Source organism: Prionailurus bengalensis, chromosome B3, assembly GCF_016509475.1.
Source record: "Prionailurus bengalensis isolate Pbe53 chromosome B3, Fcat_Pben_1.1_paternal_pri, whole genome shotgun sequence".
NCBI classification, from domain to species: domain Eukaryota; kingdom Metazoa; phylum Chordata; class Mammalia; order Carnivora; family Felidae; genus Prionailurus; species Prionailurus bengalensis.
Genome location: NC_057355.1, coordinates 50,834,699 through 50,861,093, shown reverse-complemented (window position 1 = coordinate 50,861,093; position 26,395 = coordinate 50,834,699). Strand labels below are relative to the sequence as shown.

Below are 26,395 nucleotides of genomic sequence, written 5' to 3'. Positions count from 1 at the left end.
GGGTCAATGTCAACCTAGGTTTTTATACTTAGCTATCACTCAAAGTGAGGGCTATATAAAGACATTTTCCTAACAAATAAGGCCTGAGAGAATACAGCATTCACAGATAAATCGTGGGCCCAAATCGCCATCACCCCCAAGGGCTCCATGGTATTTCAACCCAAGGCAATTATTATGCATTATGGCACTGACTGGCTGAGTAAAACACGATAAGATGGCCAATACACTGTTTAAGAAGGCAGAAAAGCAGAAAGTAATTGTTTTCAACTTCGAAGACAGAGTTAAATAGTAAGTTTCACTTATCAGGAAAATTCGCCTTGGGGGCATAAGTCATTCCTGTGAATACGAGGTAATATGATAGACGTGAAGATCACAAAGCTGGTAGTGAGAAGAACCGCTTGGGTGTGTTTTAACATTCTCCTCCTAAGAAACACTACTCCTAACTTTGTATTGGTCTTTTCAGCGTGGCTTCTAGTATTACAACAAAAATCACCATCTGGAAGTCATGTGCACTTTAGCCTCACTCTTCCCATAGCTAACATGTGCTTCTCAGAACTAAGAAGTGGTAGAAAAGGGCGTGCTCAGGGTCACACTGTTCCAAAGGAAGCCAGGAATTTTTTGTCTATAGGCATTGTGCACTTGGCTCTTGTCTAAGGACTCTCCTGTCACCTTTTCAAGCTCACTTAGGAAACTGGAGTCAAGGAAATTTGTCTAGACTACCAAGAAAAAACTATAGCAGACATAAATTTGGGAAACATTTGCCAGGGAATTAGTACATTGTAATTATTAACTAACATTATGCTGAAGATAAATAATTCCTGAGGGGAGTTATTTATAGCCCCTTTACTCTGGAAAATCAACTTCTCTTGCTTGAATCATTGCAACATTGTCTACCCAATAATCAGCTACTTTGTATTATTCTGGTTTCCTATTTCCCCTAAAATTATCTGCTGTGCAATGATGTCTCCCTAATGAAATGAAACACTACTGCAAGGTTAGTGTAGTGCCTAGCCCACAATGGGTACTTGAAAAATATTACTTTAAATTTGAACAACATTATTGTATTATATGATTTTGATGCTTTTTCCTTCTATTCTTTGTGAAGATGGGAATCATTCCTTAATCCTTATTATATTCTCTACAGTGCCCGAGGCACAGTATTTTGAACATGAGAAAACAATGAGGTCTTGGTTGAATAAATTATCTTCTGTATTATTTTTCAGCTCTATATTCCAAAAGGAGGGAGCTAATTAAGATTATAGACTTTAAGTCAGGTTAGACTTAAATGTGAGTCATTTAATCACCCTGGCTCTTGTTTTCTCGTCTCTAACCTGGAAATGATAATGATGCCTAAACCAGGGCTATTGTCAAGGTGAAATGAGATCATGTTTATAATGTGAAAGACATAGTGGTATTCAACAAATTACTATACTTTTTTTTTTTAGCTTCATACTTCTGGATCATAGCAACAGTTACCCATGTATCAAACTTTTCCACCATTACACTTTTGCTTTATTCTTAATTCAAATTAAATTCGTTTCAAATTCACTAGATTTTAAATCCTCCCAGGGCAGTGACTTCTGTCTGTTTTATCTATTGTTGTATTCTCCAGTCTCAGAAAAGGGCTTAGGACGGGCAGGAACTCTGTAACTACTTACTGAATGAATAAACGAATGAATGGAAATGTACACTATACTCTGAAGACTCATGTCTAGGAAAGCATCCACCCATGCAAATGTTTACAAATGTTTAATACACAACAAAATACAGGGCACTTGGAATTTAGAAAATCAAGTAAGTCTAGGATTCCATAGATTAAAACGCTTAAAAGTCATAGTATTCATAACATCCAAGTTGGAAAACAAAAAGCACCAAGGCCAAAGCCACAGGAAATCAGATCTCAACCAGAATTCATCCTGGACAATCTGGATTGCTAAATAGAGTGAAAACATACCTGGAATTCAGAGACCTCATTCCAGGGCTTCTATAACCACTTACTAACTTATTTCCAGATTATAAAGTTGATACGTAATAAATGAGGACACTAACACCTGTGTTCCCTACTTTTCAGTATTCTTATTAGGTATACATTCAATGATATAAATAAAAGCACATGGGTATAAATATACAAATTATGTTATCATTATTTTATAAACTTCCTTAAATTTAGAATTTATGGCAAGAAGTGGTTTTAGGGATCATTAATCTAATCCCTCTCTAATCTCTCTTGTAAGAAAGTTAATAATGAAAAATGTGGTCTACATAACTCTTAAGGTCACTTCTAACCATGAGATTCTTAGAGACTAAGCAAATTGTACAGTGAGAGCTAGTAACTGATTAAAAGGTTGCATATCTCAGTAGTCACTTTTTTCCCAAACTATCTTTTTCTCTTTTTTTGAAAAAAATTTTAAAAATTAACTCCAGAAACTTAGCACTTTATTGTCAACAAGAAAGAGAGCAAATCCACAACTTGAGACCCTGTATACAGAAATTTCCCAGAAATCAGTAATCAAAAATAATCCTCAAAGGAAAAAAGTCTATTGTAGAGTCTCTACAGGAAACTACGTGATATGATATGTTATGCCCCTGACAGAAGTATAATGTCCCCTTTCAAATAATTACGTGTCTAGACGAGTATTAAAAGCCTTGGAAAGGGCTTCCAAACCTCTATCACAGCCCTCAGTTTAAACCATTGTATTCTAAATGTGAGTGCCTGAATATTTCAGAATGTCTTAATCATGACTACAAGTAGATTATTACGGGTCCTTTAATGACTTTTAAATCTGGCCTATTTAAAGGCAATTGACAATAAACACTTCCAATGGAGAAAAAAAAAGTGAACCTTATAAATGAAACACTCCCATGGACAGGGATAAAGTTACTCTAATACAAAGGGCAAATAAATGTCCTTCCTTTGGATCTAGTCACAGTACCAGGTACAATACTTTATAGTGTGATATTGTATCTTGCAACTTATATAAGCAATATGATCAATATTTTATCATATAATCAGTAAAGTGTTAAAATAATCACATACACACACACACGCACACACACACACACACACACGCACACATGCAGGTCTACTCTTAAGTGACTTTCAAATAATTTCTAGACAAATTTTTAACTGCAGCCTATCCAGTTATCACAATGGGTTCTCAAGATGAGAAGATGAATGGCCTTAAAAAAGCTCACTGGGGCGCCTGGGTGGCGCAGTCGGTTAAGCGTCCGACTTCAGCCAGGTCACGATCTCGCGGTCCGTGAGTTCGAGCCCCGCGTCAGGCTCTGGGCTGATGGCTCAGAGCCTGGAGCCTGTTTCCGATTCTGTGTCTCCCTCTCTCTCTGCCCCACCCCCGTTCATGCTCTGTCTCTCTCTGTCCCAAAAATAAATAAATGTTGAAAAAAAAATTAAAAAAAAAAAAGCTCACAATCCATAGTTTTAAATTCTTTTTTAAAAAAATATATGAAATTTATTGTCAAATTGGTTTGCATACAACACCCAGTGCTCATCCCAAAATATGCCCTCTTCAATACCCATCACCCACCCTCCCCTCCCTCCCATCCCCCATCAGCCCTCATTTTGTTCTCATTTTTTAAGAGTCTCTTGTGCTTTGGCTCTCTCCCACTCTAACCTGTCTCTTTTTTTTTCCTTCCCCTAGTTTTAAATTCTTTGGGGGAAAAAACCCATGTAAATGCATCACTCACTAGTTATATAGTTTTATATATATATATATATATATATATTCCAATATATATATTGCAATATATATTGCAATATATACTACTATATATATATATATATATATATATATATATATATATATTCATTCCACAACTTGTCCCAAAGTGGCTTCAATAGTATGTAACAAGTACTCTGGAAACATCCAGGTGCTATGAAAACACAGAGCCTATGTTGTTATCTATAGAAAGTAGGTGATGTTTCATCAACTTTTCCTTCCTTTGGATTTTTGTACCTTTCTTCAATAACATAGTCCCTCAAAACCCTTTTCATTCATATATATACATATACATACATGTATATACATATACATACATACATTCATATACATACATATATATACCTATATATACCTATATATAGGTATATATATTTATTTTTTTTTATTATTTTGTCATTTCCAAATAGTATAATAAAAATAATTTTGAGGAAAAAAGATTATTATAGATCTAGTAATTTTCAAAGTGTGTAGTATAAAGCTGGTTTTAATATAGTTTAAATACATATAAAGACAAATTCAATTTATACATAACTGAAAAAAAGAGCATATTAAATTTAAGCATGTTATTTAAATATATGATATTTAATAGATTAAACATTAGGTATATGTCAAACAAGACCAAAACTACCTTTCTGATATGTTTAGATTTCCTACCTTTTACGGTTAACAAAGTCAATCTGGTCATTTATATAATTTCAACATTTTGTTGCCAAATAAGAGAGAAGATTTCAGACTGTTACTTACAAATAGTTTGTAGTCATTCAAAACACATGAAGTTTGTGAATATATTTACTCACTAGAAAAAACCATACTACGTGAAATCATTATAATTTTCTCCTTTTAATATTTGTTAATTTTCATATTTAATATCAATTAATATTGATATAATATTAATTTTTAAAGTACTAGTGACAGCTTGATATTCCACATAAGAATATTTATCAGATGAATGCACCAACAGACTAAAGGAACACTTTGTAGTGAATAGGCAGAATTGTTACTGTTTTCATTCTCATTGACACAGGATTTCAACAGTAGAGTTCTCTGTGCTTGTTTTCTGTAACCATGTAGAAATTAAATAAATCAGAGCTTCCCAGCTGTATGCCATGACACATACTAGGTTGTGAAAAGCTGATAGGAGGGGGTAAGAGAAATTGAAACCCTCCACCCAGTATGTACAAAGATAATTTTTTCTGTGTTCATGCTTTGGCATGAAGAAGGGTGAGAAACAGTGAATTAAGTAAAATTTGTCAAGAAGCATAAATGATTTAAAGCTATAGAAGGTCCAAACCATTACAGAGTTTGGAAAACCATACTCACAATTAAGAAATAAGCCTCCTGGTGATGCAGCCATGCTGAAGCCACTAACTATTGCACAAACTCACATGATAGCACCTGGGAACTCCCAAGTTGTTTCATTTTCAAGGGAAAATGTCTTTAAGTAATGTATTTTTAGATAAAAATAGCAAAGGGCTACCTCCTCCAACAGTGTGACCTTCCTGACACCTCCCAAACTTATAGGGGCTCTTAAATCACCAGGGGGAAAACATCTGCAAAACTGTAAATTACAGCTCGCAAAGGATGGATATGTATTTTCATTGTTTGATCACTAGTCCCTTGCACACTCCCTGCCACATACAAAACACTCAGTAAATACTCCTTAAATGACTATATTTCACCTTGAATATGAGGCAGGATTTCAGTAGAAACTAGAAGAAACTTTATAAACGTGGAGTTCAACTCCTATTCTGCTGATGAGAAAGTAGAGGAAAGGTGATGTGACTTTCTCAGAACCAGTGAATCTTCTTATTCTGGTAGAACTTATCTTTAGGGGAAATAATCACCCTGGTGTCCCTCTCTGTGTGCCACACAAATGGATGGAAATAATAGTTTCTGAGTATACACTCATCATTAGGTTTATTTAGCACACCACTATATCCATTAATTGGGTTTAAAATAGATTATTGTGGGGGCGCCTGGGTGGCGCAGTCGGTTAAGCGTCCGACTTCAGCCAGGTCATGATCTCGCGGTCCGTGAGTTCGAGCCCCGCGTCAGGCTCTGGGCTGATGGCTCAGAGCCTGGAGCCTGTTTCCGATTCTGTGTCTCCCTCTCTCTCTGCCCCTCCCCCGTTCATGCTCTGTCTCTCTCTGTCCCAAAAATAAATAAACGTTGAAAAAAAAAATAGATTATTGTGAAGAAAATAGGCAAGAAAATATAATAGAGTCACATAACTCTTGGTCTTTTTTCCCCCTTAATAGCTAGCAAATATTCTTTGAGCCTCAGTTTTCCCATCTACAAAATGAAGAAAATAGTTACCTTGGAGAATTGATGTGAAGATAGGTGATTCTGTATAGAATTGGTGATTTCTGTACAGAAAACACCTTCATAATTCCTTGTTCATAACTGGCACTCAGTAAATCTTTATTAAATAAATGAATAAGGCTATGGATCACTATAATTTTACATAATGGGCAGAGAATGTGACTATTACTTTCTAGCAATAGCTTTCTTAGTGTGAGATTCCCTATGCTACTTTTGCAATACTGGCAATTACAGTTTCTTTTCTAAAACTGTGGTTATATACTAGAACATTTGGCCATGAAAAAGTACAATTGTTATTATACTAAACTCTATGATTATCTTAAAATTAATGACTCCAGATTCAATAAATAAAAATATAGGATATCCAATTAAATTGGAAATTCAGATAGCAACAAATTTGTTTAATATAAGTGTGTCCGAGGCTATATTTTGGTCATGTTTACACCAAAAAAACCAACTTTAATTCCATAGGACATGCTTATAAAAATGGTTTGTTTATCTGAAATTCAAATTTAACTGGATGTGCCTGTAGGCATCCTAGGGCTGCTTGCAACTCTAGGCTACAGACACAAGGAAGCCTTGAAGATCACAGTCACGGCCTTCCTTCCTTTCACAGATGAGGATATGAAAGCCCAGGGAAATTGCTTACTTAGCCCACTTCAAAGAGAGTGGCTGAGAACCAGACCACGTCTCCCACCAACCCATCCAGCATTCTCTCCCTGCACACCATGACAACAGAGACTTCCCTTCTGGAAAGTCTTCGTAATCTGCTAAGCAAAATGTTTTATTACTTTGATAGTTCTTTGAAAAATAATCAAACAAACAGAAAATAAAAAGTCAAGCAAAACAACAACAATAAAACCTCTTGTGCATCCAAGCTCCAACATGGCCTCCACTGCCTTGGGCTAAAACGCGCCTGTTTTTTTCTCCATGAATACAATTACCTAGCAAGTGTAAGAAAAGAAGACACACCAATGCAGTCCCCATCCTTCTCACTGCCATCTTCTTCCCTGTAACAATTTGTTTTTATCTCTCTGACTTGTCTGGGGTTAGCAAAATAATGAGTATGATGCAAATGTGGTTTTGTGACTGCTGTCTACTGGGCACTGGAATTGTTTACTTGTCATAAATAGCTTCAGAGACACGCCCAGACACCGAGTCTCTGCCTCACCAGCCTCAGAAACAGACACAAATCTCGAACCCCTTGACTGAGGACAGCCAACCAAAGAATACAAATGGTAAAGTCCCCCATTGCCATGCATGAATTCTGAATAAATCTGACCAAAGTAAATATATGTGAGGAAAATTAAAATAGTATAGCTGTTAACAATAGAAGCTTTAGTATAAAACAGACCTGGGTTTGAATCTCAGATCGGCCACTTCTACCATTGTATGACCTCTCAGAATCCCATCCCCAGAGTGAAGGGAAACCCCAACTACTTTGTTCAAAACTCAATATACGGGTGCTGAGGAACCCAAATAAATTATTTCATGATTCCTTCCTTCATCTTGAAACCAGTGGGCATGTTTTCTTCTAATTTTTGAGTTTAGGTTAAAGTGCTAGGAGTATTAAAATCCATCAAATTGAACACTTGAAATGGGTGCAGTTTATTGTATGTAAAATTTTGCCTTAATAAAGCTGAAAAAAAATAGAGACTGGAGATCTGAGTAAAGTAGTTTGGCTTACGTCACACAGCTAGCTAGTAAGGGACAACAAATAGGCAGAGAGCAAAGTAGGGCTTTGTGAAGGAAGAAGAAGACTGGAGAGAAAATGTCTGGGTGTCAGGGTAGGCCACAGTGAGAGCTACTTTTGCCCCAAGGAATATGAAGCAAGGCGCCTCAGGAGTCTGCAGGAACCAAAGGGTTCCTGCACAGCTGGTCTCCACAGAAGCCTTGTCTGCCCAAACCTGTCTGTTTGCAGATGTTCCTGAAGTAAAAGGTCTTATTTTATCAACAGATTGTAATCAGATCACTCCTTAGAAAAGGTTAAAGAAAAATGTTTCTACTAAGGCCAAGACTGCCCGTGGCATATTTGAATAACACATAAAATTCTACTTGGTCCACCCAGTGGAGCTTGACTGTTTCAGAATTAACCCCTAACCAACATCAAAACTAAAGTCCTCCATGAAAAATTTATACACTAAAAACCATAGAAACCTTATGAAAGAAATTGAAGAAGACACACAAAAAAATGGAAAAAGATTCCATGCTCCTGAATAAGAACAAATATTGTTAAAATGTCAATACTACCCAAAGAAATCTACATATTCAATGTAATCCCTATCAAAATAACATGAACATTCTTCATAGAGCTAGAACAAACAATCCTAAAATTTGTATGGAACCAGAAACGACCCTGAATAGTCAAAGCAATCTTGAAAAAGAAAACCAAAGCAGGAGGCATCACAATCCCGGACTTCAAGCTATCCTACAAAGCTGTAATCATCAAGACAGTACAGTACTAGCACAAAAACAGACACTCAGATCAATGGAACAGGATAGAGAACCCAGCAATGGACCCACAAACGTATGGCCAACTAATCTTTGACAAAGCAGGAAAAAATACCCGATGGAATAAAGACAGTCTCTTCAGCAAGTGGTGCTGAGAAAACTGGACAGCGACATGCAGAAGAATGAACCTGGACCACTTTCTTACACCATACACAAAAGTAAACTCAAAATGAATGAAAGACCTCAATGTAAGACAGGAAGCCATCAAAATCCTTGAGGAGAAAGCAAGCAAAAACCTCTTTGATCTTGGCTGCAGCAACTTCTTACTCAACACGTCTCTGGAGGCAAGGGAAACAAAAGCAAAAATGAACTGGGTCCTCATCAAAATAAAAATCTTCTGTACAGAGAAGGAAACAATCAGCAAAACTAAAAGGCAACAGACAGAATGGGAGAAGATACATGCAAACGACATATGAGATAAAGGGTTAGTACCCAAAATCTATAAAGAACTTATCAAACTCAACACCCAAAAAACAAATATTCCAGTGAAAAAATGGGCAAAAGACATGAATAGACACTTCTCCAAAGAAGACATCCAGATGGCCAACTGACACATGAAAAATGCTCAGCATCCCTCATCATCAGGGAAATACAAATCAAAAGCACCATGAGATACCACCTTACACCTGTCAGAATGGCTAACATTAACAACTCAGGCAACAACAGATGTTGGCGAGGATGCAGAGAAAGAGGCTCTCTTTTGCATTGTTGGTGGGAATGCAAGCTGGTGCAGCCACTCTGGAGAACAGTACGGATGTTCCTCAAAAAATAGAACTACCCTATGACCCAGCAATTGCACTACTAGACATTTATCCACGGGATACAGGTGTGCTGTCTTGAAGGGACACATGCACCCCCATGTTTATAGAAGCACTATCAACAATAGCCAAAGTATGTAAAGAGCCCAAATTTCCATCGATGGATGAATGGATAAAGAAGATGTGGTATATATATACAATGGAGTATTACTTGGCAATCAAAAAGAATGAAATCTTGCCATTTGCAACTATGTGGATGGAACTGGAGGGTATTAGGCTAAGTGAAATTAGTCAGAGAAAGACAAATATCGTATGACTTCACTAATATGAGGAATTTAAGAAACAAAACAGATGAACATAAGGGAAGAGAAACAAAAATAATATAAAAACAAGGAGGGGGAAAAACATAAGAGACTCTTAAATATGGAGAACAGAGGGTTACTGGAAAGGTTCTGGGAGGGTGGATGGGCTAAATGGGTAAGGGGCATTAAGGAATCTGTTCCTGAAATCATTGTCGAACTATATGCTAACTAATTTGGATATAAATTAAAAAAAAGAAAGCTAAACTCCTCCAAAAATGTTATTATTGAGTGACTAACTGCTACTTAGGAAACTCTAGAAAGTAATGTGTCTTAGGTATGGAATGTCTTAGCAGGTAAAGTAAATGGTAAAATAACTCAGGGGTCAAGGAATGAATGAAACACACAATGCAGAGTAATCTCTGAATTCCACTCATGAGCTAGAACGTATATAAAACAAACCAGCCAAGGAATCACATACCTATCACTATACAGATGAAATTTCCATCATAGCTTACAGCTCCCCCAGCCTTCTGTGTCAAAGATTTTCACAAAATAGTACCTCCAACTTCACCTCCTTGCTCAGTAAGCCGTAGTGCAACAAAGCTCACACAGCCAAATTAATGCAAAAGTGTTCCATTTACAGTTACTGTCAAAGACATGAGAGTTCGGCTGGTAAAAGAAATATGGGAAGGACAACTCATTTCTTTCTTCGTGGTTCCTTCACTTTTATTCATATTCAATCAGTAACAATTTCATGGAATTCCAATCCTCTTGTCTAAAACCTTAGTTTTAGGCTGTAAGATGTAGATTTTTCCCCCATTAGTTTATTCTATATTTAACTCTCTGAATATTTACAATCAACCTGTTGTTTTTAAACCTACAAGTATCTAACATGAACAAAATAATACCAGTTTATTAGACCACTCTTAAATAAATTCAACATATATTTATTGAGAACCACATATATTCAAAGTGATGGGCTGGGCTGCAGAGAACACAAAGAATAAGAAAACATAGTCCCTGATTTCAAAGTATTTACAACTGAGTCATTTGAGGATTAATTTTAACTAAGTATTCCTGCTATTAGAAGAGTGTGTGTGTGTGTGTGTGAATTCTGAAAACCTAATTCCAATCTTGAGGCTTTTTTGTTTGTTTGTTTTTGCTAAGTATAATTTATAAAACTGTTTGGCTAATATGTTTATTTAAATTAACTCAGTTCATTTTAGTATCAAATCAACTTATTTAAGAATAAATTAAGTGATTTAAGAGTCTCCTTTAAAGTTATTTTATCATTAATATCCATAAAATCAAGAAGTTTGATGAGCTGGTTAGATTTTTTTTTTCAAAATGGCACATTAAAATAAATACTTGTCTATGACCATAAATGTTTGCTGTGTATCGCCTAAAATCCCCGTGGGAAATATGACTCCTATCCATTACCATACTGAAGTCTTTTCTTCTACTCCTTGAAAACCTCACCCCAACTCAGGAAATTGTTTGCACCCCAATATTTTGGACTGACGATCTTTACTTCCAAATAACCAAGAAAATCAAGGCACTTAAACATGAGCTTCCTCTCATCACATCAACATTCTGCATCTTTTCCTTAGTTTTAGCCTAATTTTGTAAGAATCCCATACAAATCTCCTCTAATAACAGTTTTATCCCTATCCCAAATTTCATCTTCTGTCACCTCAGTTACTCCTTTTATTAACCCTATTTCTTGTATCCTCAAGTGGTTTCCTTTTTTTTGGCCCCTTTGCTTTTACTTAATATTCATTTAATTAACAAATATTTATTGAGTATCTGCTATGTGTCAGAAACTGTGCAAGATTCTAAGGATACAGACAAGAAAAACAAGAAAAACAAAAAAAACACATACCTCAAGATGCTCAATGGTGTCTAAGGACACAGGCATGTCTGGCATCACCAAGAGTGTAATGAGTGCTATTTACGGTAAATGCAAGTGTGTTTGTGGGGGAAATACAAGTGGAGCTTGAACTCAAACATTGGAAGGATTTCCCCAAGGAGATAACACCTAAGCTCAAACCCTAAATCTTAGACACTTGATGGTTTTATGATCCAGGCAAGTACGTGGTAACTTCAAACTTTCTTCATCCATGAAATGGGAATAATGTCTACCTTACCAAGTTGTAATAAGACTAAGGAGACAGCATGTGCCCAGTATTGAGGTCCTGTAATTAGTCAGCTTGGATTTGAATGCTAAATCTACTACTATATACCCTCAGGCAGATTAATTTACAATTTCATATTGGATTCCTCATCAGTAAAATGTAAATAAGTAATAATATCAATCCAATAGAATTCATACAAGAGTTAAATGTGATAATCCATGGGAATCATCAGATAGATAGTAAGCATTCAATAAATGTTAGCTGCTATTATTAGAAGGCTTTTTTTCAATCTCAAAATCTGTGTATAAATCCTGCTAAATAAATAGTAGAATGATAAGTGGAATCCTTGTCATTTGTAATCCTTCATTCTGTTATTCATAATTTACAGTGGATTCCATCTAGTAAGTAAACCAAGCAGGAACAATGAAGGTAAAACTCCAAAGTGCCAAAATGTCAAAGTAGAACAAAATCTACCATCTTTCCATCCACTAAGGGTTGAATTGAGCCCACCCCAAAATTCACATATTGAAGTCCTAACTCAGTACCTCAGAATGTGACCTTGTTTGGAGACAGGGTCAGAATTAATTAAGTGAAGAGATGAGGTCATACTGGATTGGGGTGTGGCCCAAACCCAATGAGACCGGCATCCCTTGTAAAACAAGAAAATTTGGTGATGCACACAGGGAGAGAGACGTGAAGATGATTTCAGAAATGGGGGTCATACTTCTACAAGGTAAGGAACAGCAAAGACTGCCAGCAAACCACCAGCAGCTAGTCTGAAACAGATTCTTCCTCACAGGCCTCAGAAGGAAAGAACCCTGACATCACCTTATTTCAGTAACCTAGCCTCTCAAACCATGACATAATACATTTCTGTCACTTAAATCATGCAATTTGCCTTACTGTGTTATGACAGCCATAGCAACTAATATACCTAACCTGACTGATAGATTTTTTCTTTCTGTTTCTTTCTAGTCAGAATGTAGCCCTTAAAAACATATAACTATTCTTGAGATAACACTTAAATTTTAGTCTGAATCACATAATCAGTCATTTACCAAATTTTCTTTTCTACTTCTTTTGTATAAATCTCCTTTCCATCCATTTTATAGGTTCCCTAATATATTCATTTTATTCATTCCACAAGTATTTATTGAAAGCCCCAATAAATTAAAGAAAAAAAAACAAAGATTCTTGACCTCTAAGAATTTACAACCTATGAGTCAAGTCATAAGCATGTAAATATCTGATACAAAGTATGCCACGTCAAGTATTCCCCAGCTACAAGACCAAAGCATACCTCAATCCCATAGTGGTCAATGACATAGGATTCTCTCTTAGAAAAGTTATGTGTTTTCCGTCAGGCCCATGCCTCCTTCCTTGGTGGTGATATTTACTTCACTTTCCCCAACTTCAGCACAAGCTGACATTGGAAGTCAGCTCACTGCCATTATGACAGTCCCTGTCTCCCAGAAAAACAGATGGAAGGCACTCCCACAGGCAGAAATACAGAGCTATGTAGACAAGTCCTGTTTGGAGAAGCCTCCTGAAATGCCCACGATTCTATAGTTCTCTGATTTTGCCCACAAAACAGGAATTCCTCAGCCAGGGAACATTACAAACTCATCCTTTTGCACTCCAGGATCCCAGCAGAAGCTTGGCAAAAAGAGAACTATATCAAGAAGGATGTAATAAAAAGTAAATAATTTTATGAAAAGTAAAAAGATGACAGATAGATAGATAGATAGATAGATAAAAGAAGGCTTATGAATGCAGAATTCCACGGTGGTTTGGAGAGAGTGGTTGAGGAGGGACATGACTTGAAGGTCATAATGCAAAGGGACTTTAGCTTTACAAGAATATTGTTTTTCTTTGTTTTTTTTTTTAAAGTTATTTCCTGGATTACCAGCCCATTCTACTATTAATTCAAGATACAGGAGGTGAGCCATTTGGAGCCATTCTTTTCACTATTGTAGATTTTCTGTCACACTCACCATTTATGTTAATAGGAAAAGGAGGCCTGGTGAATCTAAATCCCTGGGCTAGAATTACATTACTGGATCTGTCTGACTACAAGGCTCATCCCACTTCTCACAAGGCTTGAGAGTGAGCTTAACCACAAAGGCACCATTACCAACTGATGCTTTACAGTTTATGGCTTTGTGTACAGACAAACCAGTCCTCCTATTTTTTTAAAAAAACAAAACAAAACAAAACAAAAACAACTTAGGTTCAACCACAGGAGTGGTTCAGGGGCCAAATCTCTCTTCAATTTAAAGGTAAATATGTGAGTAGATTTTCTGTGCTTCATCTACAAAACCTATTCATTACATGCGTGAGTACATGCACGGGCAAGTGTGTTTTCTAAGAATGAGGACTTAATACAAGAACAAACAAAAAATAAGCTCATCATAACACCAGTGTCATGGAAAAGGACTCTTTGTACAAAGTGAGATGTCCATACTGCCATGATTTCAATGCAGTGTATGTTACAAGAAGTGGCTGAGGGAGACAGGCAAGGGCTAGACCTTACGTCTGTGCAACTGTGGCACTTTCCAATATATCCTGGCCTCTGCTTACTCTCGTCATCTCTGCTCTGCTGGCTTTTTACTGACGAAACAAGTCACTGTCCAGTGGCATCAAGAAATTCTGTCCCTAGGCCATAAATAAATGCCCAACTCCTATAGTTCATGGGTGTATGAGAGCCCAAGAGGCCTAGAATCGATCCAACCCATTTTAACTAGCAAGAAACTACCCAGTAATACCTTGTTTGTATTTCTTGGAGGAGGGACACCAGAAACACTTATTTCATTCTACACAATAATTCACCACAATCAGAGAGAGCACAGCAAGGGCAACACCATCTCCCAGCTGCTGATTACATCAAAGGCTTGCAGCACAAATTCAATTTTATGATGTTAATCTCGGCCTGCCACTCAGAAATTTTCTCTGAGGGATATGATTTTTCTCTGGATTTCATTTTAAGAATGATTTTTTTTTTCGTCCACAATCAATAAAGATATGTTTTCATCAAAAGACTCTATCTTGGTAGAATTCAATTGGCTATTTCAATCCCTTTTGGTGACACAATATTAATTAAAATAGTTTATGTTGCACTTCAGCTGGAAAAAGAGGCAGTGAAAATAGAAGCTACTCAGAACACATGTTCTATACACATCAACATAGAGGGCAGAAAATAATTTTCTCTTTCTCCAGGCAGCAGACATTAGCTATTCAACAGAGTTGCTCTGACTTGGTTTATTTCTGTGATCTCACTGCAAAAACAACAAACAAACAAGAAAATTGAAGCTCTTTCTGTTTGTATTTTTTTGTTCAAAAGGAAATCAAAATACACATCAAAAAATTGCTTCAAATACTCAGGTTTCATTACCTCAAGAAGTGGAGAAATAAGTGTCTTTGTGCCTACGTGGAATGATGGGCTTTTAAGAATCACAGTCACTGTTTCTCCTAATTAAAAATAAATACATAAATAAAAATATAAATACATAAATACAATACTATTAAAATTTACTTTTATTTTCAATTTCTAAATAATGATTATAAACGAATACATTATATTCCTCAAAAGCAAACACACAGAATTAGCATAGAGGTTTTCACATTTAAAAGAGAGGAGAGGGGTGCCTGGATAGCTCAGTCAGTTAAGCTTCCAACTCGGCTCAGGTCATGATCTCCTGGTTTGTGGGTTCGAGCCCCGTGTAGGGCTCTGTGCTGACAGTTCAGAGCCTGGAGCCTGCTTTGGATTCTGTGTTTCCCTCTTTCTCTGCTCCTCGCTGACTCGTGCTCTTTCTCTCAAAAAGTAAATAAACATTAAAAAAATTAAAAAAAAACACGACAACCAAAAGGTAAGTTGACTTGGTTAAAAGTGGGGGGAGTGGACTAGAGTTTGGAATTGTTTACACACTTGAATAATAATGGCAAGGCCTAGACAAATTATACTGTTCTCCAAAGAGTGCATGTAAATGTGTACATGAATGTGGAAAAACACTGGTTAAAAAAAGAAAAAGCATCCATCAATACCATCACTACCACAGGGCTTATTAAGATGCAGATTCCTGGGCCTCAGGCGGATATGATATATCTGAACCTCTAAGACATAGGGTCCAGAAATTTTAACTAGCTCTCCAAATGTTCTTATTACACTTGAGGCTAAAGAATTTGAATCAAATTCAGCACCCCTCATGTACAGCACAGCTAATGAAATAGTGAAATTAACTGATGAAAGTAAATTAACATTCACTAAATGAATGACTAAAAACAACAATTCCCTCAAAAAGTTCTTATTCAGGGGCTAGTCTACATGGCCTAGTGAGAATGCCAATCCCTGGCCTGATGTGAGCCTTCCATAGCAAACAGGGCTGGCCTGACCCCAAAAACTATTTTCACTATAATGACTGAAACTGAAAGTAGTTAAATTCTTTTGTTGTCTATTACTGTCTAAATGGCTTGTGGAAAATTTTCCTGCTTTGTATGGCTTTGCAACAAAACAGTCTGATGTGTTCTTTTTGAAATCCTTGTGGGGAAAGGGTCTAAAGGGGGTTCACTCTAGATATTCAATTGTTCAGTAAATTTGCCCAATATTTGCAAGTGGGATGACTCATGCATGATCAAATTTGATTTTGAGGTGAAGTCTACCAAATTTAAAAGGATTTTAATGTTAACAATACCAAGAAAAAGTCAAAAGGGCTTTGGATGCAAAGATCATGACCTGAGCAGACAGAGTCACCCAGGTACCCCAGTTTACTTTTTATAATATTCCTGAAAGTCATAAATCCCATCTACACTCAAGGCTAGATTAGTGTTGTATTTTCTGCACTCAAGAGAAGGAGATGATAGAACCATATCAGTTGATTGTAAACTGCACATCAGACAGCCTCTTGTTTTATATGCAACTAAGTCTTCCAACAAAATTGTAAGGTAGACACCCTGCTAGAGAGACTCGAAGAGTAAATAAGTGCCTGATAGTGTAAAATAATATATGATCCTCATTTCACGTTTGAGGAAACTAAAGCTCAGAGAGGCAAAATAATTTACCCATGTCCTATAGCCAGTAAAGGATGGGGCAACATGGGAACAGTGTGCCATGATTTATGTCTGTCATGCTCTCTCACCCTGTCAGACTTCCAAACAAATTTCTCCCTTGGCCCAGAAAGCTCTTTCTCAGCATTTCTACCTGGCAAACTCCTACAAAACTGGAATCTTCCAAATTGGAACTAAATTTTAACTCCTTTGAGTATCCTCTGGCTGATATTTAGCACTCCTATTCCCCCAGCATTCCCTATGCTACATTTATCAGACCACTTACTACTCTGCTCTAATTATTGCTGTGTCTGTTTCCTAAAGTATATTATGAATGCTTGGAAGGCAGAAACCTGTCTCTTTCCCACACATACTGCTGGCAGGGAATTTTACATATACCAATAAGTCCAAAACATGTTGAAGGAAAAGTCAAAGAATTAATGTACTAGTTATGAATGAATGCTATAAAGCTTCAAGAGTTGTCTCTCTTTTCTCCTTTGCCTCCCTCCCCCCTCACCCCGCCCCCAGACAAGTCAGTGTGTTAAGTGACCATCTTGAGTGTAACTCTGATGTCTGCACAAAGAGCAAAAAGCAGATGTACAAAAATGTCCTTGGCAATAGCTGTTCATTCTAATTTCCACTAAAGCAGCCTAAAATCACATCAGTTTTCTGGGCCCTCACAACTCACCACTGACTCAGAGGAAACATAGGCAATTAACCATGAAGTTGACTGATTCAATTAATTACAATTCTCTCACCCCATACTTGCTTACTTGTTAAACACTCATGTGTAGGATCTTATGTTTTTCTAGGTTAAATTTCATCTTGTTAAAAGAAAAAGGGGAAATCAGTGCTGAAAAAAAAAGTTCCTATCATTTATTGACTTTTAAGTTTAGACACTTTGCTACTTATATGATATACATCATTTCATTTGATCTTCATAATGATCCCAGGCCTTATTATTATCTCTACTCTAAACACGAAGAAGATGAAGCTTGAAGAACATACGTAGCTTGCTCAGGATCAGAGCTAGAAAATAGAAACAGTCCCCAAAACTCATGCCGTCAAACACCACACCACACTGTTTAAGTGGGGCTGGGGGGTGGGGTCCAGCATGCTAGGACTTTTCCTGGAAATGTAAGCAAATTCTAGAAGAGATAGTCCTCTAGAGCAGGGATATCTTGCTCTAGAAATGAGGATTTGCCTTTTATAGAAGAGTTTGGACACCTAAATGTCCTTTAAGACCAAAGACAATCTTATTTTGAAGATAAAAATGACACACATAAGTTAAAGGACTTGCTGACGACCCCAGAGTTAATTTGGCCCAGAGGGCTCTGGAGATGATCTGGTACTAGAAGTTACTGCACAAATTGTTTTAATCCTGATCCCCATCTCATCTCCCTGCCTCTAATTCAGTCTAGAGCAGGAATGAATCTAAAACTGTTAACAACTAGGAGAAAATAAGTATGTATTAAGAACAGGGTTCCAGAGATGTCCTTTAAAATGTACTGACAGAGTTATTAATAAGAGATGCCACATATTGTGAGTAACATTATTAAATAATAGAACAAATAAGTGAATTATCAAGCCACAAAGATAGCTGAATCCAGCAATCTTGAAAACCTTCAAATATTTAGAATACCATTATTTTCAAGGTTCCATGAAGTTATTTCATAAATACACCTCTATTCCCGTTGGCATGTATAAACTGGAAACACAGATTTCTATTGATTTTTATTGATAAAATAATTATAATTTAAAAATATCTTTCCCAAAAAAGAGGTAAAAATACTGGAACTCAACACAGAGTCTCAATTTTTGTGGTTTAATAAAATAATAATCCCTTCACTAGATCACTTCAGGGACAGTTTGCTTTTCTCCTCTAGCCCTTTGTATTCTTTTTTTTTTTTTAATCCCTTTGTATTCTTTACAGAAAACACTATGGGTGCATTTTAATACTGAAGGAAATAGAGGGCAAAGGAACAAGAAGTCACAAGACCAAACTAACCACAAGTACTTGCATGACAAAGTTGGTTGCTTTCTTCACCCCTGGTCTTTAAGTGGTAAGAATTAAGGAGAGGAGGGGGTTAGTGCATTTTATGTTGGGGTGACAGAGTTAGGGGGCTTAGGGAGGCTGAGAAAGGGAGGTGGGGATGGGGAGGGAAAGAGGATGAAAGGAACAAAAGTTTCCAACCCTTTCCTCAGGTTAAAGTATTTCTAACTGGTGACCTAGCCTCCAATAGTTGACCTTGAACTCATTTAGAATAAAACCTGGAGAGGAAGGAAGAAAAAGTTCATGCTCCTATATAATAGTCTTCTATTTGTATTTAGTCAACTGTTTGGAAATGCACACAAAAATGCTGTAATGAATGAGGAGGGCGGAATGAGGAAGCACCCGTCCCCAAAGGGATATTCCTACTACTTCAACTTTTCCAGATTTTTGTCAGTGCAGACATCTCCCCCCTCCCGCCGCTTTATTTTCCTGCCACATGTCCAACTTTGCAAGTGGCGAAGTCTTGGGTCCGCAGTCTTTATTACTGTCTCAGCCATCGGTGCACGGCAAGGAAGTTTTCGCCAGATGCGCGGAGCCCCCAAGGGGGCACTCCGCGCGACTCTCATCCACCGGATCTTTTTCCCCCGCCCGGACACTTTTTTTTTTTTTTTTAACTGATTCAATCGACTCCCATTCCTTAGAAGTCCGACTTCCCAGCCCCAAGAAACTCTCTCAGTGAATGGTGGGTCCCTAAAGGTCTCTAGGAGCAGACGCCTCCCAGGACCGCTTGTAGGGATACAGAGGCCCACGCCAACCCAGCCCGTGCCCCTACCCTGGAGCGCGCGCGCGCGCGCGCGCGCACACACACACACACACACACTACACACACACACACACACACACACACACACACACGAAAGGACCAATTTGACAGATGAGTGGCTTCGGTCACTACTGATGCGACATCTGGACAAGAGTTTGAACAGAGAATTTTCCACGTGCAAGAACTTGGAGCAAAATAAGAGGTTCTAGCAAGTGCTAGGCGCGCTCACCTTTCTTCCCTGCCCCTCAGTATCCAGACTCAGGCTGCGCGGTCAGTTAGGGCGGGAAGCCGAGCAGCAGCACAAGCCCAAGCCGTGGGCATCAGAGACCCACCGCCTGGGACCCAGGAGTCTGAGCCGAGCCCAGAGGACGCCCAACCTACCCGAGCCACAGGGCGGCGAAGCAGCAGGTGTCTGGACAGCCAGGCAGCCGAGCGGCTGGACAGCTGGGAGGCCCTGGGGACTGACCGGCCCCGCCCCGGCCCGGCCCCGCCCCGGCCCCGGCCCCCTGCCCTGCTCCCGCCTCCGGCCCCTGGCTCCCGCCGGGCTCCGGCTCCCTCCGGCCGCAGCTGCCCGGCCGGCTCAGCGCACCCCGCCTGCAGTCCCGCCGGCCCTCCCCGTCGCGTTGGTGGAGGCGGCGACCGGAACAGGCCCGCCCGCACCCTCCGAGGTGCCCTGCCCTACAGCGCTGGAGGGAGTTCAGATGAACTGAGGAAAATCCAGGTGGGTCACGTGGTGTAGACCCAGGCCCCAGCCCTGGCAGACCTTGGAGAAGGGGTGAAAGGAAGTCCGCTCAATACTGCATCCTCCCTGGGGCGCCTGGTGGGTCAGTGGGTTAAGTGTCTGACTTCGGCTCAGGTCATGGTCTCACCGTTAGTGAGTTTGAGCCCCGCGTGGGACTCTGCGCTGAAAGCTTGCTCAGAGCCTGGAGCCCAGAGCCTGGAGCCTGCTTGGGATTCTGTGTCTCCTTCTCTCTCTAACCCTCCCCTGCTCGCGCTCTGTCTCACTCTATCCCTCAAAAATAAATATATGTAATAAAAAGTTAAAATACTGCATCCTCCCTTCCAGGGAGAGTGAATCTAGGTTTAGAAAATGGGTGAGGAATTCGGTTTTTCATTGAAAACCAGCAGTCAAGACTGAAACCAGCATTCTAACCCGCTATGAGATAGTGGACCAAGTACCACAACTGACTGGATGTTTTAGAAAAATGGGAGGGACGTTTTGTTTTTCTGAGGTTTCTCAGCTATTTTATTTTACTTACAAAATCCAGTGGGCAACTTAGTCCTGGATTTTTTTTTTTAATATTTGTTTTTGATAGAGAAACAGAGACAGAGTGTGAGCGGGAGAGAGAGAGAGGGAGACACAGAATCCCAAGGAGGCTCCAGGCTCAGAGCTGTCAGCAGAGCCCAGGGTGAGGCTGGAAGCCACTAACTCCCACTAACCCCTAGATCATGACCTGAGCTCAAGATCTGAGCTCATGACCTGAGGGAAATTCTGAAGCTTTCCGACTGAGCCACCCAGGTGCCCTTGCTTAGTCCTGGATTCTAAGGCTCCTGGAAGCTGGTGGGGAGATATTTTAACCACACTCCCTTTTCAGGGATGGTCAGGTCTGCGTCAGATCACAACTTTTAGGTCTCCCCTCAGGGAAGACTTCACATATCCTGGACTTTACTGCATGAAGCCCCTCTAACTAGGACAGTCTTACCACCTTCATCATCCTCTGTGCCTTGTTAGTTCCCAGTCTTAGTTCATCAGAATTGTTACTTCCCCACTTGCAAGTTAGCTGTTCTGCTGTTCGTTCCCAAGATACCTCACTTCCTGTGTCATAACACTGGTCACAACTTACTGCAATTAATTATTTGTTGCATTGGCCTCCCCTGCTTGACTGTAAAGGTGAGGACAGTAGATAGGGACAGTGGGTGGGGACAGTAAAAGTGGTATAGTACATACATAATTAGTAAAATAAGTCAGAAAGACAAATAGTGTATGATTTCACTTACATGTGAAATCTAAAAAACAAATGAACAAAACAAAACAGAAGCAGATTCACAGATATAGGAAACTGCTGGTTACCAGAGTAGGGAGGGATTGGGTGTTGGGTGAAATAGGTGAAGGAAATTAAGAGGTACAAACTTCCAGTTATAGATTAAGTGAGTCATGGGGATTTCATGTGCAGCATAGGGAATATAGTCAATAATATTGTAATAACTGTATGGTGCAGTTGGTGATTAGACTTAGGGGGATCATTTGCAATGTATAAAAATATTAGATCACTATGATATACGCCTGAAACTAGTAAGATATTAGTATGGCAATTATACTCTAATTAATTTTTTTTATTTAAAAATTGCTTAAAATAAATAAATCAATATTGTGGCATGATGATATGCATGTGGCAGTTGACTGGTAAGGTACCCCCAGCCCCCACTTTTTTTTTTGAATCCAAGAATACATTTTTATTTTTTTTTATTTTTTTTGAAATTTATTGTCAAATTGGTTTCCATACAACACCCAGTGCTCATCCCAAAAGATGCCCTCTTCAATACCCATCACCTCCCCTCCCCTCCCTCCCACCCCCCATCAACCCTCAGTTTGTTCTCAGTTTTTAAGAGTCTCTTATGCTTTGGCTCTCTCCCACTCTAACCTCTTTTTTTTTTCCTTCCCCTCCCCCATGGGTTTCTGTTAAGTTTCCCAGGATCCACATAAGAGTGAAAACATATGATATCTGTCTTTCTGTGTATCAGCCCCCACTTCTTTAATGAACTTTTCTCACCTATCCTTGCCTTCTAAGTCTGCAGAATTTTACTTCAGAGTTAATACCTCCATCCCTATCAACCATCCACAAGTCTTCATTTCATTTCTTGAACAGAGCCTTCTTCTTCAGTCTTCACACACGTGCAAGTGTGGTTCCTCTGATCAGCTGTGCCATAACTTGCTTGGTGGTCATAAAGGCCCTCAACCATGCTATGTCTCAAATCAGGACCTTTGATATTTTTAAGACCTATGAAAATGGGGAGGAGGGAAGGAAAAAAAAATTAAGTTGAAGAAAGTTTTAATAATACTAATTTATTGGCTTTTATGCCAATACAGTCATTGACAGTGTTGGACTTTCAAAAATCTGTAATACTAGAAAACAGTAAAAGTACTCTTCCCACTTCTTTGTTTTCCAGAAAATGGGAAATGGTTTACTGGAATGAATCTTCCTTCCCCAACGACGTTTAAGACTTGCCTTACTGATAAGACTTACCTTGTTTATCTAAGACAAGGCTGGACACAGGTCCTCCAAATTCCCATTCTATGCATTGTAAGTGATTCCGTGAACTGTATGTGCTCACTAACCAATCTAGACAAACTACCTGCCACCTCAACGTGACCAAACTTTGGTTAGGCTTCTCTTTTTCTCCCAGGCCCCAAACTTTGACCTCCTCTCAGCCTGAACTGGCATAAATCCCTCCTTACCAGATGAAAAGATGCTGATCTCTGGATAAAACTTTGTCTTCTCCACTGTAAGATCGTGCCACTCTGGCTAATCCCACTTCTCCACTTCCTGTTCTTTCCAGAATTGTTTGTCCCTCCCTAGAACCGAAAACACATTTTTCACCTCACTTTTTAAAGGTTTGCCAGTCTAAGGATTAAAGCTTTCTCCCTATTGCATTTGTCCCTTATAAAGTCATTTTGGATGAAGTCTCTCCTTACCTTAGTTTATTGTTTTTATTTGACCTTGTAAAATATAATTTTTAATAGTCTTCATGGAGAAAGGGGTCCTGAAAGTAAAAGTACCCTTCCTCAGGTTTCTGTCTATAAAATGAAGAAGTACAACTAATGAATTCAGAAGCCGAATTTCCAAAGAAAGTCAGACCTTCTAGACTCTGCAGGAAGAGCAAGCTGGCAGCTGAAGAAAGCCAAGCCAAGGGTTTGATATTGCTGCTGTTTTGTTTGTGTGTTTGTTTTTAATTGAATTTGAATGTCACAGTTCTTACCACTCTGTATAGTCTTCACCATCTTATTACCTATTTGACCACCAAAAACATTTACAACTTGTGTCAGTAGAATTTTTTTGTGCTCTCAGCAAAGCGCCTTAAATTACAAAATTCCCTTTCCTTCCACCGCATCAATAAGGATACCCAGGCACTGATGTCTATTAATATTTATACTGTAGGATTCAGGTGTTTGAACAAAAGGACAAATATTTCATTTACAGTTGAAATGTGTTTCTTTGGTGATAAGATGCCATCCAGCGCAATGCTGTCTCCTTTTTAAGCACTGAAAGATTTTTGCTAGATAAAATAAATAGCCCTGGAGGGTGTGTGGTAATTTAACTTCAAATCAGAATACATTCTCTGACATATTATAATATAAATATGAATAGAAAGTATGTAGGAGGGAAATGGTTTGGCCAGTTCTGTGAAATACCTTGTGGTGGTTTTAATGCATGTCCAAAACTTCTATGATTCTCCCCGCCCCCCCCCCCCTTTGGTGGATCCTAATTACCCTCCCCTGGAGTCTGGGCTGTATTTAGTGAGGCTTCTAACAATAGAATGTGGTAGGAATGATGGAGAGTAAATATCAAATGTACATCATAAAATGACATAATTTTCCCCTTATTCTCACTGTCCCTTGGATCACTCTCTCAGCTAACATGTTGTCAGGATATGCAAGCAACTCTATGGAAAGGTCCACGTGATTAGGAGCTGAGGTGTTCTGCCAATAGTCCTTGAAGAACTGGAGCCACCTCATTTGAGGATGCCATTTTAGAGATGGATCCTCCAGTCCCAGCTGACATCTTAACTGCACCCTCATGAGATACCCTGCAGCAGACCCATACAGTTCAGCCACTCTTGAATCCTGACTCACAGGTCCTCAGGCACAATAAATGCTTATTGTTCTTAAGCCACCAAGTTTTGTGATGACTTGTTACATAGCACCTGTCAAAATACATCCTGATGGAGGGAGGTGGCAACACCACAGCCACATCTGGTTTCCAGAGGCAGCAGTGCCTTGCTTCCAGCAGCAGCATCCAGTGGCGGGAGGCAGAGGGACCAAGGTCTGTGCTGGGTGCTGGTGGCAGTGGTGCCTCCATAGTAAAGTGCTGTGGTCTGATTTTGGATTTTGTCATGACTCCATAATATCTAAACTTAGTTTTCCATTTTCTGAGACAGATCTAGTATCCTTTTACAAAATCCTTTTCTGCTTAGATTACCAGTTAATTGCTTCCTCTTGCACACAAACTAAAAACCCTGACTGATGCAGGCAGATACTACCTCGCTTTTATAGATGAGAACATTGAGGACCAAAGTTGCTAAATGATATGTCATTAGATTCAAGTAGCAAGTGATAGAATTGAAATAAATTGACTAGTACAGATTAAGTGAAGCAAACAAACATTTAAATTTAACATTTAAAAGATAAAGGGCTTAGGGGCCTCTGGGTGGCTCAGTCAACTAAGTGTCTGACTCTTGATTTTGGCTCAGGTCATGATCTCATAGTTGGTTCAGTTCATGAGACTGAGCCTCAAATCAGGCTCTGTGCTGTCAGCTTGGGATTCCCTGTGTCCCTATCTCTCTGCTCCTCCCCCACTTGCTCTCTTTCTCTCTCTCTCAAAATAAATAAATAAATTTAAAAAAAAAGATAAGGGGCTCTATATACTAAAAAAAAAAAAAGGAGAAAGAAAAATATTTTTCAGCTGTTTCTCCCAGCGCTGTTGGATGCGGTGACAATGGTAGAGTCCCCTGAACGCAGTTCTCAGTAGCAGAACCTGGAGGCATGTGTTCCCAGAGGAGGAACAACACCAGCTTCTTCCAGTGCAAACCTGCCCACCTTCAATAGTTCGAGGACTAATTGTTTAATGAGTTTATCTATGTACAGTAGGTTAGGTAAAATAGATTATGTTTATATGAAATTCTGCCCAGGTAGTGAATCAAAATCCTGGCAGAGCAGCGTGCCGCTATTGATCTCATAGACGCCACAGGGTGTCCCCCATGTTGGCTTTAGAGGGAGGACATGAGCTTTAGCAGGGCTTCTCTGCACATGCATGGTATGGAAAATCTTCTATACCTTCTGTAGTGCTTTTCAGGTTGTCCTTTAAAGAGTTTTTGATTAGACAGGTTTTTTTTTCCTTGATAAGCTCTTCCCTCTGGACACACAGGCCTTGTCAAGGTCCAGGCCAGAAACCTGGGTCTCTCAGCCGTGTGCTGAGGGTGGCAGATCCCTCTGTCCCCAGTGTCCATGAGCACTAGACTTTGTCATTTTGGTGCTGCAGATTCCTTGATCCAGTGGCTACATTTGCTAATTAACGTGAGTCTTTTTCCTTATTTAAAAGGAGTCCCTCTTGCTGAAAGTAGATGATTACTATCACTATAGTGTTCTGAAAGTATTAAGTTTGTGCTGAAACCCATTGCCTTTTCGTACAAATGACATTTGTTCTTTCTGTGAAAAAGCGTTACCCTGGAGAGTGTTTGTACAACAGACCCTTACGATGGTGAGGCGTTGTTTTTGTTTTTGTTTTTACCATATCATTATTTTTTAATGTCCAGAATTTATAATACAAGGGCCAGAGATTTCTCCCCAATTCAAGTTTATAAATTTTTGATTGGCTTGTGAGGCCAGTAGGGATACTTCTTTTTGTCTAATTTGGTTTCTGGGAAGACTTCATTCAGGTCCTCAATGCTCATCTGATCAATGGAATTAATGTTCTTCATCTTCTCCAGCTCTTTTTCATATTCTGCAATCCTGGCCTTTGAGAGAGACAGAAACTCAGCACAACTTTTCACATC

General features: G+C 38.9%; 1 protein-coding gene and 1 long non-coding RNA gene across 3 annotated transcripts in view; one reads left to right on the top strand and one right to left on the bottom strand.

The window, feature by feature from the left end:
- WDR72 (WD repeat domain 72) overlaps window positions 1-20,054 on the bottom strand; it is a 235,291-nt gene extending 215,237 nt beyond the window's left edge. For both annotated transcript variants that reach the window (XM_043555388.1, XM_043555387.1), the window contains exon 1: window positions 19,854-20,054. The gene's annotated coding sequence lies outside the window, so the exon portion shown is untranslated. The remainder of the gene's footprint in view (window positions 1-19,853) is intronic.
- A 103-nt stretch (window positions 20,055-20,157) lies between these two features.
- LOC122468625 overlaps window positions 20,158-26,395 on the top strand; it is a 67,391-nt gene continuing 61,153 nt past the window's right edge. Inside the window, exon 1 of the long non-coding RNA XR_006293292.1 lies at window positions 20,158-20,345. This is a non-coding gene — a long non-coding RNA (uncharacterized LOC122468625). The remainder of the gene's footprint in view (window positions 20,346-26,395) is intronic.